Raw genomic sequence first — 17846 nt, 5'->3', positions numbered from 1 at the left:
GTACTTATAAAGCACATATTAATGCCTTATTCTGCATGACCATATTCTACATCCCTTATTTACAATACCTAAATTTAAATGCTACAAATTATACTATTAATAAGCAGGGTTTATTGAGGTAAAAGTCGCAGTTAATAGTGAATATGTGTAACCGAATGACCCATTTCTGCTGTCTACATGAGGTGTCCACATAACTAGGTCTTTTGTTCAAATGCAGTATACATAAATATGGCTTGGGGCAAGTTGTCACATGGGTTTTACATGTTGTAATTTTTCTAAAGTTCGTTAATTATAAATTCTGCTGCACAATTTGGCTCGATTACACCCCACACTATAAGAACTGGTCTATATAGAAATCGCCTTTCCAAAAGAAACCATGAAAACGTTTCTTGTGAAGTGTTACAGCTGGCCCCGGGCTCCCCTATAAAGCGCACATCAATTAGTCCCGATGAGATTGCTTTAGTGCTTGTGTTATTTTGCTATTCTGTTTTTTATATTGCCTTATTGGTTTTATATCGTGGAAATGCAATTCACATAATTCAATAGCAAAAAAGCTCCTGTCCTGGAAAGCGGGGTTACTCACACACCCCCTCTCTCCTCTCCTGCGCGCGGCTTGTGTGTGTGCGTGCGCTTTTGGTTTCCTAGTAACCCCGCGCGCCTGAGCTGGCGTTCCCGAACACTCAAGCGTGTCCGCGCAGCGCGCACTCGTGAAGCTCGTGTGGGGAGCTCACGAACACGCAAGGACCAGAGCATCAGGATCATACACGCAGGAAAAACACGAGAATGTGACTGGAGTGTAAAGGATGAAGGATGCGTTCGCTGGAAAAGGTCACACGAAATGCGTGAAGAGCCGCGCGGGGAAATCTTAACGCAACTGCAACGGATTACCATTAACACACACGCATCAAGGCTTTTTTGAGGGAACGGGAATACAAGGAATGGGGGATTTGATATTTCACCAAAGCAGGTGAGTTGTGTATGAGGATAATGGTTGTTTATGAGGATAAGTTATTAGTCACCATATGCGGCGCGCACCGCTGTGTGTCTTATCGCAAGATCTCTTGTGTCAGGATGGCCACTTAACAATTCGGTGAACTTGAGTGTTCCTTGCGTCTGCGGTGTGGAGATGCGCGGTTCCGATGAGGAATAGCTGAACTAGGCAGGCTGCGATGCTGGCAAAAGTAACAGGAGGTGAGGATGAGGATCTCTTGCACTTGTTACACCCCATCTGCACTGCAAGCGCGCGACGCGACAAAACCAGAACGCCCCCCCACCCCCCAAAAACGCGCGGCGTTCTAGTTGCGTCGCGTACCACCGCTCGCCAAATAAACAAAAGTCTTTGATTGGTCTACTTGGGATCCCATCCGCAACCTCGAAAGACGCGTCGCGCGCTAGGGGTCTGGACGGCTGCGTTGATTTGAATAGTTGTGTCGCGTCTTCCACGATGCGCTCATGTCACGCGTGGATTCCATTACGAGCTGATGATTTGTCTTCAGACTTTGAGACTACTCTCGAATATTTTACAGTTCATTCACAATTATGTGGACATATTTGTGTGTGCATTTTTAGTGCATATGAATGCAACATGCCTTTTTTTTCTCAATACAATTTACATAAAGGAAAGTGCATATATTGAGTCTGTGACTGGTCACCATTTCCTTTAGGGTGCTTTTTTAATATAGCATTTCAAATGGTCCTGCTGTGTGACAAATAGATATAGCCTCAACTCTGCGTGTATTGAAGAATGTGAGAAAATGTCGTTTGGAATAAGCGTGTCACATTTACTAGCTGTTAAACACATTCAACAAATGCTTAATGTTTGGGTGCTTCACATGAACAGAAATACTGTCTGCGTTATTAAATAATGACATGTTAAACCGGCTGGTCTTAGTGCCACTCATACTTTCAATTAAGACAGTCCTGATTGGCAAGTTTACCGTTTAAGACTGTCAAACTGTGGTTTTAAAGACTTGGGAGATGATTTGCACTGAATGGCAAAAGCAGAGAGAGAGAGAGAGAGAGAGAGAGAGAGAGAGAGAGAGAGAGAGAGAGAGAGAGAGAGAGAGAGAGAGAGAGAGAGAGAGAGAGAGAGATGTGCCTTGGAGTTGTCATGGTGATTTGGTGAATAAGCAATTGTCCGTAAAGGCGACGCATTAAAAGGGTTTGCTGTTGCCATCCCCTATCAGAAAAGAGCATATTTCAGCTCGGGTTAAAGTCGGGTTTGGGCTCGGCTTGTTTCGCTGGGAGACAATACACTCATTTTAAGTGATTGTGATTGGTGGAAGTGAGCCTGGAAGCGGATGGTATCTCCAAAGAAAGCCTAATTCCGTAGCCCTGCCATTCACGCTAGTTTATCCCGTGTTTTTACGCAGGGAACCTGTTTATGTGCTCTGGCATTTGTCTTGACGGATTATGCACGCTCCTGCTTTTGAATTTCCTCCCTCTCCCAATGTCTTTATTGGTATTTTGGCCTCATAGACTCGTATATTTGAAGTAGCCACTGATTTAAACCCTCTCTGAATGACACAGAGTTCTGAGCTCTTTGTGAGGTCTGCTTTAATGTTAAAGTTGTTAGAAATATGCTGGGGTTTTTCACACAGACCAGATAAACCCAGAACAACTTTTGCCCTTTATTTCTTAGCTCTATTGCATTTTTGGTTCCACTTTAGTATGGGGAACACATATTCACTATTAACTACGACTTTTGCCTCCATACACTCCTAACTTACTGCTTAGCAATTGTTCGTAAGGTAGTTGTTAAGTTTAGGTATTAAGGGATGTAGAAAAAGGTCATGCATTGTTTTGTATCTTGAAAAAAATAAAAATATCCAAGCACGCTTTAAACTAGATAAATGCACAATACAAGAAACACGCATGGTTTTCAGGGAATATCTCGAATTATGTTATTTTGTTTCCTTATCCTGCTGTTTGCTGTAAATGCCATTATATAATAAAACATGTATTCTCTTTAAAAAAAAAAAAGGGACAGTCTTAAAGGGACAGTTCACCCAAAAATGCGAATTCTGTCATAATTTACTCACCCCCAAGTTGTTCTAAACCTGTATGAGTTTCTTTCTTCTGCTGAACACAAAGGAAGATATTTAAAAAAATGTTGGACCTCATTGACTTCCATAGTATTTTTTCCCCTCCCCAATGGAAGAAATTCAACTTGAGTTTGAGTAAATGACAGAATTTTCATTTTTGGGTGAACTATCCCTTTAATATCTTATGCAGTTTGGTTTATAGGGTTTAATTGATCCTATTTTTTAAGATATTTAGATATTTTTGTAAGGCAGCGGTTGTTTACACTGTATAAATTGCAGTATTTTCTAAAGTGTAAATAGTACACTCTAAAAAATGCTGGGTTAAACCCAAGTTGGGTTGAAAATGGACTAACCCAGCAATTGGGTTGTTTTAAGCAAACATTTAACCCAAATTGCTGGGTTGAAACAACCCAACCCCTGGGTTAAAAGCACCCAATTGCTGGGTTTGTCCATTTTCAACCCAACTTGGGTTGTTTTTAAACCAGCATTTTTTAGAGTGTAGTTAGATGCTATTTACACTTATAGTGGCAGGTACTACTTGCACCTCAGTGTTGTTGTATATTACAGGGTTTTTTAAACTTTATGATGCCAAGGCCCCCAAATAGGATGAATCTTTTATGATTCCTAAAATCCATCTATATATTTTTATGTATAAAAAAGCAAGATAAAGGGGACTATAGTGAGAAAAACGTACTAGAAAGATACAAAGCAAACACATGCAATTCTGGAAAGTATGTATACGGCATATACATTTAGAAATGAAACTTTATCCATTTTTGCTTTGTCTTTTTATTCTCTGAAATTTTCTGGGGACCCCTTAGAACCTTTCCCGGACCCCAGTTTGGAAACCCCTGGTATATTAAACGGTATGCAATAATAACATCAATTATTATATTCATTAAAATTATCAAATGGATGCCGCCTTATTGGGACAGTAAAGTCCACCCTACACCTAACCCTAAACACTTTATTATTAAACACACGCTAGACACCTTATTCCCACTTTTTGAATATTTTCTTCATTGTTATTGAAAATAAATGATCTGATCTGATATGTGATGGGAAATGGGGTAGAGCGAGTTCGGCAAAAGGAGGATTCAAACTCGGGTCGAATTGTGTCAGATGGTTCATCTCTACACTATTCTGCCATTGACAAATCAGCGTCTTCTGTAATTTTGTCTGGCCCAATCAGACGTCAGTGGGTGGAGTGGACACTGGAATATTAGACAAAAAAATGCTGCCGTTTGCTGTTAACTAACATATGGCATGTTCTCGGATCAACGACAATTCAATTGTATGTTATGGTTATTGGTAGGATTTGAGCATTCGCATGCTCTTGAATCTTTTATGGGTTGTAAATGGCTTTTGTTGGGATTACGTTTGGGTTATTTGCCAGGAAAATGTCCCACTTGGCAAAAACGCTGTCACCCACCTTTCCCACAGTTTGATGTAAAAGGATCAAAGGGATTTAGCTTCATGGTCAATACATCTTGAATATGCTATACGGCAACAAATCATTGCTAGCTGCTTGGTTTTCCTGTCTTTATTGTTACTACAATTTTCCATACACTGGATGATGGGAACGCTTTGATGTCACGCTTGAAAACAGAAAACAAGAAAAGCCCCGTAGCATCAATCCCGCCGCCGTAGTCTTTCTCCGTTAGATCAAATCAGGTGATCTGCTCTCCGAGTCACCTCTACTGACCTCTGTGGTTGAGAAACACTGGACTATTGCCATCGCTCAGATGAAGGTCGCTCAGAAGACAGTCATTCGTCTGCCTTTGTGTCTGAACGCACAACACTGCAGAAGCTGCTAGAGAACTGAACGCAAGCTGATGTGGTTTCCTGTGTCAGTTTACCTGCCGAATGTGAACCGACTGAATGTCTTTTCGGGGATGATAAAAAAACAAGCTTGTGATTCGTTTTTTTTTTTCATTCCAGACATACACTGAGGGCTTACGTTTGATAGCTTTAAGGGTGAGTCATGAATATATCACAAGAAAAATCACAAATATGAAATTATATTTTGCAAAACAGAAAATCAAGCCTATTGTCAGGACCTTTCTTGAGCAGGGGAAGAATCATCTTCACTACAAAGGCACCCAACAATTGTGTTCAAAATATTGATGGACAATATTCTCTTGCAAAACATATTCTAGTCAAGTTAAGTCAAGTGTTGCTTATCTGCGATCCTACGTGAACGCAGCGCCTATATGCTTTTAAACTATTTTAAAACGGATAAGTTTCACCCCAGCCCAGCAGTGATGCATACGCATCAGCGTAAATAGCAGAAGAAGATAATAGGCTTGATTTTACAGATCATTTCAACTTCCATATTCCCTTTGCTTTCATTCCGAGCTGAGTTTAATGGCCGTCTGCAGGGATGTGAGCCGCCCTTGCCATCTGAAAGCACCGCTGGTGTGCACTCGGCACAATAGTGGTTTAACTTGCACGTGAATGCATTTGTATAAAGCACACACGCATGCACACGCTTAATAGCCATTGCAAAGATTTAACGTCGAGCGGTAAATCTTGCACACGTCATTCAAAACGTCTCCTTGTGTCCTCTACAAAACCCCTGAGATTTTCGGTCGGTCAGACAGGTCAGCCCGGGCTTATTTCAACGAGAAAGGAGCTTTAGGCATTTGTTGGATGCGACAAAACAATTCGCCAACTAGTTACTAGGAGTGTGTTTTGATTAAAGGCTCAAATGGAAAAGTCCTGTTGAAAAGATAAGCCTACATTTCCACTTCATATCGGTCTCTTGGCAAGCGAGATGCCACTAAAAAGCAACAGGAATGGAATCTAAATGTTCTCGGGCCACATTCCTCTGACCTTGCCTCAAAAGATCTCTTATACTCTCATAAAGCAGACTAAAGCACGGCACTTCCCAAAAGGACAAGGACGCCTTTATTCCAGGTTCTTTATTTCTCCTCTATTTACCAAAGAGTAGGACACATGACCTTGCATCGGCTATTTTGTAGTTTTATACAAATGTGAAGGTTGTGCTTTTGTTCAAACGCCTGACATGTCTGCTGGTTGTGAGGTGCTTCGAAAGTGCGGGGTTACAGAGAAAACAATCAAATATAGGAAAGAAATTGAAGTGTCACTTAAAATGTCAATTGTTCATTCGGAGGCCAATCAAGAGGTTGGGTCTGGGAACACATTGGCAGGACTCAATCTGAGGGGTGGGATAAACGGTTGTCTTTCAAGTTCCCTCTGCACTCAATAGGATAGTGCTACAACCAACCATTGATAGATTCAACTTTTGCCGTATCCGGTCAGCAAAACTCTGAACACATCTTCCTTTCTTAAGAATGACTTCAGTGCCGTTCGTTGTTCTTTTCTCAAAGAAAAGCTTAACTCCAAGTTAGGGATGGCTCGATACCACAATTTTGGTATGGTACCACAATCTAATACCGAAGTACCGATACTAAATTGATACTAGAGGTCGACCGACTCATCGGTTTTGCAGATTAATCGGCACCGATAGCTGATTGGTGGAACAATCGGTTATCGGTAAAAATCCACACCGATAGTTTTTCTGTGATGCGTCCGTTGCTGGAACGGCTGAGAAGGGTGTGCTGTCATTGCACAGAACAAGAGCTCTGAGAACGGCCTGCTGGCATTATATAGCACGAGAGCGGCCTCTAGAGGTGAAAAAAAAAACCTCAGCAATGCATGGAAAGCTGCACAGAGAGCGCTGACACAACAGATGCGCGTTTAAAACATGACAGCGAAACGGTATGAATACTGAACACTACAGTACTTGTTGCCAAATCATTATAAAGTAATTAATTTCTCGACTAGATGCTGCATTAACAAGTAAAGAACAGCAGTGTGTATTAGGGCTGCAACGACGCGTCGACGTCATCGATGACGTCGACTATGAAAATACGTCGACGGCACATTATTTACGTTCTAGAATAGAACAGAAGATCTAGAATAATGGCAGCTTCTGCTCCCGGGCATAGTGAAAATGATAATTTATCATATAAAGCTAGACTTACTTTAAACAGAAGCCGAAAAAACTGTGCTTTGTTCGCTCTGTAACGCCGGTTTCACACTGCGCGCGGTGGCAGAGCAGGAGCTGTGCGCGTGGAGAGCGGGAGCTTTCACACTGCCAATCAGTGTTGCCAAGTCCCGTTTTTTCAGCGGAATTGGGCTACTTCTACACTGTTGCCGCGGGCTGTGTCTCATGTCCGCGGGTTGAAGCGATCCCAATTATGTGATGTTTATCCCCGGGAATGAGAATTTTAGCAGGCAGCAAAAACCCCCCACATATTTAACCCCCCGAACGAGATGTTTACCGGAGAAACTCCCCGAAACGCGATTGGACTTGTTTTGGGCTAGTTTTGAGTAACAAATGGGTGGGTTTTGTTGTGAAAACCTGGCAACCCTGCTGCCAGTGTTCGTCTCGCTGAACCGTGGTGCGTGTTTTGCAACAGACGGTCACATTTTCCAGTGTTCTTCTCCGACCCCAGTACGTCTCGTGCTTTTATTTATTATGGGCTGCATATATCTGCTGTAAATGCGACCTGGTTCCCCTCTGTCCCAAACACATATATGCATAATAACATGCTGTATGTAGTTTACATGATTAAAGTAATATTAAAGTTAAGATATGCCTCTAGCTTTAATCATTTAAATATGTCTTTGAAATTTGGGCAAAAACATCTGGCAGCTTTAGTCGTTGTTTATGCACATGTATCTTCAAAATAGACGACTAGTTATACATTAACAGCTCCTGTATGTGAACCTTTTGCAGATAAATACAAGTGCATTTTCGTTTACTATTGACACAAATCAATAAGTAAATCATACTCAACTACTATAGTAAACAACTTTTCCTAATTAGGCCTACTCTGTATATATTTTATGATGAATAGTATTATTATACATAATGTTTAAAATGCTTCTTGTGTCCATATATTTCATTATAAAATGGCATACTATGTACACTACCCTTCCTGAAATACAATTAATATTGTCATCATTTGATTTCATGTTAAAATAATATACAAATTCACTACCCTCTTTGAAATACAATAATCAGTAAAAAATAATCATAAAATTAATCCGGGAAAATAATCGTTAGATTAGTCGACTAATCAAAAAAATAATCGTTAGATTAGTGGACAGAAAAAATAATCGTTAGTTGCAGCTCTAGTGTGTATGTTTGTCGACGAGGCTGAGAGGACGCTAAAAAATAAGCAGTACCTCAAGCAGTTAAACAATGTGATAAAAACACACGCAAGTCCGACCCAAATGTTGCATATATAAAATTAGTGATGTGAGAAAGCAAACTGTATTGTCATGCTGCCGACAGAAACATAAAGAAAGCAGAAGTGCATTCGTTTTTTATTAGATACTCGCCTTCTAAAAAAGCAGGCTGTTTGGATTTATATGAAATGGTAACACTACAATAAGATTCCATTTGTAACATTAACTAAGGTTAATAAATGCTATGGAAGTATTGTTCATTGTTAGTATGTTCATTTCAACATTACATTGAGTTTGAATTTTTATTTTATCTGGTAAACTTGGTTAATGCACTATGAACTAACATGAATGATCAAGGTACAATATTGCTCATATTAAATGCTGTAAAAATGTATGCATAATGCTTATAGTTCATGTAAGCTAACACATCCTTGTTGCATAGGGACTTGCATAGTGTTACCTATGTACATGCATGTTTCTAGGTTATAGGTAAAGAAACACATTTGACCTGTAATATTTTAATGTTTAAATCATTTTCTGAAGAATTTGTTATTTTAAGAATCATATTTGTATGTTTTTAATTTAGCACATTTTTATGAATCAGTACTGTTTTTATTTTTTGTTATTAAGTTCAGCTCTGGTTTACTTATGTTTTATTTATTTAGTATCCATTTTAAAAACAAGCGGTCGATTTAATCGGTTATCGGCAAGTGCGGTCCAACCTAGTTATCGGTATCTGTAAAATCCACTATCGGTCAACCTCTAATCGAGTATTTTGTATTTTGGCGCGGGTATTGCGCATAATTTTACTCACTCTCGCAAGTTTGGGGTTTATAAAGCGGGAAATTGATGCAAATGTTTATTATTAAATGAATGAACACAGATTATCACATCAAATCAGTAATTTGAAACCTTTCTTGTGAGAAGTAATTTCAGCAATACTCCCTTAGCTCTCAAAATGAGCAATGCTTCTGGCTTCAAAAGACATTGCACCTGCACTATAAAAGCAATCTGCGCGCTCCGATTCAACAGTTTCACGTATGTTTCAGGACAGCTGACGGAAATCACTTGCCCACGTCTTTTTAAACCTTGCCAATTTGAACATGCAAGCGATTTTATAGCATTTCGTAATACATGGTATGGGAGCTCTTTAAGAGTTCTCTTTCCGCTTATACCAGCAACACACACACAAGCCTAAAGAGCTCACACATTCCAAATTAAGTGTTTTTCCTTAGTCAAATACACACACAATTATGTCAAAATGTCCATCTTTAGTGAGTATCCTCATTAACGTAGTCGGTTATGTCTTATGCGAATGTTAAAGGGGCACTTCAGCGCTGGGAAGATGAATGTGTATTTAAACTGGGTCATTTATGTAGTAGAAATGTGAAATTATTTTTGAATTTGGAGCCTTCTAGACTGAGAAAAGACAGAAAATGTATTTTTGTCTCATGTGGATGAAAGACAACAACTCCCAGAATGCACTTGCTTCGACACTCCCTACACCACTCCCATCATCGTTTTGATCTTCATAATAATACGATAATTTTGTTCAGTTAGAGAATAAACACTACAATGAAAAACTGAACGTGTCTTTTCAATAAAGTGTGAGTGAGCCGAACGGAAGTCACAGGACAGGAGATTTCATTCAGCACGAGAGGGAAGTAAAAACTGAGCAGAGCTGAGGTAACGTTAAGCGCGGCTGTCATTCTCAGCGCGTGTCCAGTCTGGTGCGTTTTCTGATCGCATATGGAAAGCTAAACTTTCATAGGAATTCATTGAAAAGTTGAAACACTCACTTTGCTCTGCACCGTTCCATTATTAATGCCCGAGTCGAGCGCATTTACATTCTGTGCGTGAGATCTCTCCCCTATCCCTGTGGGCGGGTTGAAAACATGCGGAACAGCTCCTTCTACTGGCTGTAGTCTCTAGCCTCTGGCCAAAAAATCCTCAGATGACGCAAAATGACGAGGATTTTTTCCAGAAATAAAATTCATAATTCTCTCGCCTCAGGGGGATATGAGGGGGGAAAGTACCATAATTCAAATATACTGCGGGGTTTCTACTGATACAAAGCCTAATGCTAAATCACTGAAGTTACCCTTTAATAGTGCAATAGTATGCGTGCAAATATTATGAAATCTAAACGTCATTGGTTGAAACGAACGCTGGAGATTTCGTTATATTTAAACGATTCGATCTTATGTACGTGCGTTGATCAGTGTTAAAAGAAAATAAATGAGATGGTTTGAATGATGCACTCACCTGTCGATCTCGTAATGTCTTCCTCAAGTCAGGATAGCGACCGATGCTTGGCTAGGTTTAATGGTTCTTCATCAGTTTTATAAGCAAAATTCCATATTTCACTTCTACTCCTCTCTTTATTCATTGGGCGTGTTGAGTGAGATTCAACTGCTGTATTCATTTTGTTCTATGTTGCCACATTTTACTATTCTTACAAAAAGTGAAGAAACGTATTCCCTCATAAATCAGGGTATTAAGCTGTACTACTTTATAGTTAACTTAGAGTAACTTAGTCAGAATTTATATAAATCATTAATTATTAGACATATAAATGATTTGATGCACCAGATTGCTTTAGAAACTATACAGTTAGTCCAATGAAATATTCATTGGGGAAAAAATTGTGTATTGTGATTTATTAATACATTAAAATGTAATCTTCTGAGATTGCTGTTTTTTATGAATTAATGCAACATACAGAACGCGGTTAAGGTTGCTGTACACACTTGTACTATACACCACTTTACTGTGGTAAAATTACTGTAATGCCAGAAGTTTTGATTCTAAGAATGTGGAATACCTATTGAGTATTTAATATATTTTTTACAAAGAATATTAATAGAATATTACAACTGTATGCTGTGGACAAAGAATATTGATTGCATCATCATTTAGTTCAATTAGTTCAGTCATTATACCACATAAAACTCAAAGAGCAGCGCTAGAGGAGACCTTAAATCAGGATGACAGCATATTACACACAGTGCCACTGAGAGACTCTTATTGGTTGTTTCATGCTTAGAAGAGACGGCTCTAAAAATGCATCATGCTCCATCCATCTGAGAGAGAGAGAGAGAGAGAGTGAGAGAGGAACAAATAAACTAAGAAAACAGGAGCTAGAGAACACGAGAGATGGAGACGGTTCCATAATGGCAGCATTGTGTGTGTGTATACGTATTGTGATGGTAGCCACCAGGGTGAAGAGGTTGAGCTTGTGTTTTATATATTTATATATTTGATGTTAAGGACAGCACAGACATTGTGCTCTGGAGTTCTTTGGATAAATGAACAGAGATAAGGCCTTGCGAGGCTGTTCCCAGAGGCTATCATTGATTCCTCAGGGCAGCCTTTTAAGAAGCTTAGTAAAAGCTGCTCGCAGGAAGAGCATGTAGAATAGAGCAAATGGGCCACATCTGAACGCCTCCATCAACCTATATGTGGGTCACGACCATTAGGGATTTAATAGCACTTCTTTTCTTCGTCCTTTTGTTAATTTCATAAGGCCGTAATGGGTAGCACACTGTTGCAAAAATCTTGTTCAATTTACAGTTCAGAAACGGCTGCTGTGGTTACTCGGCATTCAGTGCATGAGAATGTTTCACGCATTGTGTATATTATATATTATATATTTCACAGCTCTTAATGCATTCCATTAGCTAACTGCATGTTAATATGCCATCCTTCTTGAACTAGTAAAACATGTAGATTCTGTATTTAAACATTTCTGATTATTTCCCCCCATGAACCATGTCTAAACACACATCACACATCACATAGTGCAATAATAAATATGAAGTAAAAGCATAACATCTTACAAAAAACACAAAAAGAAAAAACATCACACAGAGACTTCTGGGAACATCTTTTTAAACATGGGGCATTTCTTAACATATTCAATTATATTAAAATGTATGTTAATCTACATAAATGTCTACTTGATTCTAAGTGAAATTCATAAAAAATATATAAATAAGGGCAATATTGCAACAAAGCCCTTTTTTGACAAGCAACACATTTCCGGACTGCTGTTTAACACAGTCGGTCACTATATCATATCAAAGTACACTGAGAAAAAGGGTCTCAAAATTGTACCTTTAGGGGCACAACGGCTTGTCGTTGGGGCAGTACCCTTAAACGGACATATGTGTACCTTTTTAACCAGAAGAAGGTTCATAGTAGTACCTTAAGGTACGTATTTGTACTCATATTTGTACTCTAAGGTATTAATATGCACCTTTTAGGAGTAAAAAAGCTACTAGATGTTCTTTTAAGGGTACTGCCCCAGTGACAAGCTGTTGTACCCCCAAAGCTACAATTTTGACACCCCTTTTTCTCAGTGTGTATGTAAATGTGAACAGCTTTATTGGACATTCGGCTGTACAGTATATTATTAAAATACAGTATGTGGGCACAGCATAGGAGAGAAAACAGATGTAAAGTGTTGACAGTTTGGTGCGTAACGTCACCTAGTGACATTTTAGTAACTTTTTGAGCAGGCTTTAGCTACTTTCTATTGAAAATAGTTGGCAACGCTGAACCAGGGAGGAAAGAAACTTAATTTCCCAGAATGCTCGAATTCAAACTTCAAAGAGAATCAATTCTTCAATGCTTTGAATTTTGCCTGAAGAGACAAAAGAAGAAAAGAATGTGTGATGCAAGTGTGATTCTGAAGACTTGACTATGTATGTGTAACCGGTCCTTCTCGACCCGCTCAGAGCGGGATTCGAACCAGGGTCTCCGGGGTCTCTTGAGGTTTATACGCACAGATCTTACTGGCCTAAGTCTGTTACACTCACCCCCTACACCTCACTCCCATCCTGGTCACGGCACCAAATGTAACCGATCCTACTCGACCCATTCCGAGTGGGATTCGAACCGGCGTGGGAGGTGGACGCTAAAGACCGCAGCCGCTAGCATCAGTCGCTAGTGCGCCTCTTGAGATAAGGGGAGTGAGGTTTACACACACTTCTCTTACTGGCCTATGTCCATTACATGTGTGACACAAATGTAGGGTGAATTCAGGGTGATTGGGACACTTTTTCCAGGTCATCTCAATGACATCACCATCTCAGTGTCCCATCACCCTGAATTCACCCTACGTAATGGGTTTTACCCTAGGCAAAGCGTTTTAAAGGCTCCAGTGTTTCAGATATGTCGCTGGGGTCAGACTGTTATTATTTCAAGGTCAACTTGTACCTACAACCCATTATTGAGTAATTAACATACACAAGCCTCCAAACCTTGTCAAATAACGGCTGGAAGTAGAAGGTCAGGCCATGCTGAAACACGGTGGGCTTGTGAAGTGGAAAGCAGGGTGATAAATGAGAGCGGTCTGCCTTGTGTTTGGACGAAGCGTATGTTAGCGGTTTGAGATGTTTGAAATCTGGGCTGCGGTAATGCTGCGGATTATTGAAGTCTCTCCAGCTTCGGTCAGCCAGACCATTTGCTCCAGGGTTAGAGAGTGCAGAGAGATGCATGCTGCTTAGTTTGCAGTGGGCAGCAGGGTTACCCAACACATCAAGCCCTCGCTCCATCACATACAGAGACTGTTTACTGAACACTAACTCAGCTGTGATGGAAGTGGGAAGGTGAGACCTTTGAAGTAAATATGTGTTAAAATAACCCATCATTCCATCTGCATTCAGGGGGTTTATGTGACGTATTTGTAGCATTAGGTGGGTTGATGTTTGTCAGATGATCTGACTTCTTACTTGTACTATTGCCATTTCTCACACATACACAGTAAAAAAGGTCTATTATTTAATAGAAAAAGACTATAAGAATGATACGGTAAAAACCTGTTAATTGCATAATGGTAAATTCCCTTACTGAAACCCCTTTTGAAAAATCCAGCATATGCTGGTTAGATTTGTTTTGAAGCATGGCAGCTGGTTTGAGCTGGTTTAATCTGGTCCTAAACTGGTCATGAGCTGGTTTAAGATGGTCAAGTGCTGGTCCTAAACTGGTCCTAAGAAACTAGCTCCAGCTCAGGACCAGCTTAAACCAGCTCAGAACCATTTTAAACCAGCTTAAACCAGCTCAGGACCAGCTTATAACCAGCTCAGCACCATCTTAAACCAGCTCAGGACCAGCTTATAACCATCTCAGGACCAATTTATAACCAGCTCAGGACCAGTTTATAATCAGCTCAGGACCATCTTAAACCAGCTCAGGACCAGCTTAAACCAGCTTATTACCAGCTCAGGACCAGCTTAAACCAGCTCAGGGCCAGTTTAAACCAGCTCAGGACCAGCTTAAACCAACTCAGGACCAGCTTAAACCAGTTTATAACCAGCTTAAACCAGCTCAGAACCAGCTCAGGACCAGTTTAAACCAACTCAGGACCAGCTTAAACCAGCTTAAACCAGCTCAGGACCAGTTTATAAAGAGCTTATAACCAGCTTAAACCAGCTCAGGATCAGCTTAAACCACCTCAGGACCAGCTTAAACCAGCTCAGGATCATCTTAAACCAGCTCAGGATCATCTTAAACCAGCTCAGGACCAGCTTAAACCAGCTCAGGACCAGTTTATAAAGAGCTTATAACCAGCTTAAACCAGCTCAGGACCATCTTATAACCAGCTCAAGACCAGCTTGAACCAGCTCAAGACCAGTTTAAAACCAGCTCAGGACCAGCTTATAACCAGCTCAAGACCAGTTTAAAACCAGCTCAGGACCAGTTTAAACCAGCTCATGACTTACCAAGGACCAGCATAAACCAGCTCAAACCAGCTGCCATGCTTCAAAACATATCTAACTAGCATATGCTGTTTTTTTCAACAGGGCGATGAAAAAATACCCCCTAATAAATGGGATATTTCATGCAATTTTACAGTTTCTGGAAGTGAAAAACAACATCTTAAAATGTATAGTGAAACTCCATAAATTGACATTCCTAGAATTCCCTGTGTGGCAGATTTGAAATAATTATGTTTTTAGTTTTTTGTACATTAAGTGTTTGTGTCACATCTTATGGCTCACGTCTGTTTTAGGCTTTTATGTCTTTTATTTTGATATTTGTGACGGTTTTGTTGTGTGATTCCCTGTGTCCCCATGTGCTCTTGTCATGTGCTCTGTTTGCTTCGTGTGTTTAGTTACTCACAGGTGTATCTTGTTTAGCATTAGTCTTTGTGTATTTATAGCACTCTTGTTCCCATTGTCTGTTGTCTAGCTTTGTTTATGTACTGCGCTGATGGCGGGTCTTTGTTTTCTGGTTTGTGGTCATAAGTCAAGCCACTGTCTGGTTCTGTTTATATGTTTGTATAAAGGAACTGCACATGGGTTCTCACTTCAGCTCGCCTTCAGTGGACTGTTCGTTACAGAATGCATTATTTCACCATGATGGTGTTTAGTGTGTATGCCATTGTCTGTACTAGATTTACCTCAGCTTGTGGGGAAGATAATTGGGATGAGCTTTGATTTCTCCTGAGCACTTGTGTTTTTAAGGTGGTTGTCAGTATGTTATAATGGTACAAATCAGATTTTAATGCTTCAGTTGGTATATTAACATTATATCATTTAATGAAATATGTTTTTTTTTTTTACTTTAAATGTGAGTTAAATCTGTAGATCATTTACCAAATAAATCCCTCGATGCTCAACAAAACACTCAGGTTTGCCTCAGCAGAGGCTGTGATTGGGTAACTGTCCTAACCAGCGGACCAATGGCATCGCAGCACCTCGAATGTGGTTTGGTGGCTCTGAAACGCCTGAATCAAAGTCTGTGATCAGAATGATTTGGTTGAATTCCTCCAGAAGCGTCTCACACAATTGCGTTCCCAAACGCCAGCATCCCAACACAAGAGAACATGACAGCGTTTATTGTCTTTCGCCTGACGCTCTGAGGCGACAAACATTTATGATGGAGGGAAAAGAGCCCGATTGGAGCAACTTCCATTTTTATTACACATATTTTGCACCAATTTCCCAGGAAGTGACAAAAAAAAGTGACTTAAATCCGCATCTTTGGATGGAAACAGAGCTAATCACTCAACGTTGTAACCACACCGCTTGATTTTATTCAGATACTGTAGAAATCTAGTATTATGCATAACTTTTTGACCTTTAGTATGACCTGTAGACTTCATTCAATCAAGTGCACACCATCTAATCTCCATTCATATGATGGCATTAATATTTAAATGTTTGATGTTCCTTCCAGATTCCCAGAGATGAACACGTAGAACCTCAGCTGCATTATAACTCGCTTCACTTACACATGCAATATTCATGTATTTTGACACGGACCCTAATTCTATCCCACTGTGACATCAATTGTGACTACATATGTTTTACTGAAGTACATGTGCAGGTTCATTCCATCGCAGGTGGTCCAAAAATTGTAAAGCTGGTTGATTGACTGCTTTTATGTAACATAATATACAAAGCGAGGGATACAAATAAAGCAAAGAACAATAATAGTTATAGGAAATTAAATAAGAAAATGGGTGTGCTAAGCTATACAAAGGAAAGAAAGAGGGGTTTTAAAAAAAGAGGGCTTTATTTAAGGATCCATTATGCAGACTTGAGGAAATCCAGAAAGGGCTGCCATACAGTTCACCCCCCCCCATTTTTTTTGTTTTTGAGCAATTACTTAAAACTGGTGGTGTTGCAATATCAATACATAGAGGTAATCACTCAAAAACTATAAAGAAAATGAAAAAGGTCAAGCAGTGTTCACTGGACCACTTTAGATGGATTGGCCCTATATGTGTATATAATTTTATTATTTCCATGTTACTAAGAGTCATTTGGCCTTAAAAATTAAATGCAAGCAAATTAATTAGGGATGCACAAAATATTGGCCACCACATCGGTATTGGTCGAGATATGTTCATTTTTAATGTTATCGTTATTGGCCCGATGAGAAAATTTGGCTGACGTATTAAAGCTGAGACACTTCAGATACTCACTGTTCATCATGATGGGATTGAATTGCTTGAAATATGATTGAAATCAATTCAAAAAGGAAAATACAGTTCAGTGCAACATGTGCAGCACAAGTCTGTCATAAAGGCATCAAATCATAATGAGAACATTATAATTGTGTGCTTGGGACATGGATTTAGTGGTGAGACTTTGTTTTTGTAATCAGGCTCTCAAATTATTTTGGATTTAGATTTATTGCCCAATATATCGGTTATCAAATATAAAGAATTATCGGACAATTTTAATATTGGTACATCCAAAAAAATGAATGTTTAATCGTTTCTAAGTATGTCAATTTACACAAAAATTATTTCGTGAACCGTTTACACAAATGTGACATTCAGTGCAAGAACATTTTTGCGATTTTACATTTCAACTGTATTTAACCCTTTCATGCATGGCATCCACCACATTGGACAGATATTTGGAAGCCATTTTGAACCATTGAAGTTTTAGGACCATGTCCCATGGCCAAATATATTAAAAAAAACATTCATAATTCTATGTTTTTAGTGGCGCAGTCAGTAAAGCATATGGCTAAAGGATCTTGGTTTTGATGCAATCGACCCGGGTTCGAATCTGCCTTTTGCAGAGTTTGTTCTTATCTCTTTTCTCATCACAAATCACA

The 17846-nt window shown here is 39.5% G+C and overlaps 1 protein-coding gene across 1 annotated transcript in view; it reads left to right on the top strand.

Moving 5' to 3' along the window:
• The first annotated feature begins 696 nt into the window (after window positions 1–696).
• nlgn3a (neuroligin 3a) overlaps window positions 697–17846 on the top strand; it is a 305661-nt gene continuing 288511 nt past the window's right edge. The window contains exon 1 of the mRNA XM_079838954.1: window positions 697–967. The gene's annotated coding sequence lies outside the window, so the exon portion shown is untranslated. The remainder of the gene's footprint in view (window positions 968–17846) is intronic.

Source organism: Gobio gobio, assembly GCF_949357685.1.
Source record: "Gobio gobio genome assembly, chromosome: 16".
In the NCBI taxonomy this organism is placed as follows: domain Eukaryota; kingdom Metazoa; phylum Chordata; class Actinopteri; order Cypriniformes; family Gobionidae; genus Gobio; species Gobio gobio.
Note: the sequence above shows the minus strand (reverse complement) of the source record. Positions and strands in the feature narration are given on the sequence as shown.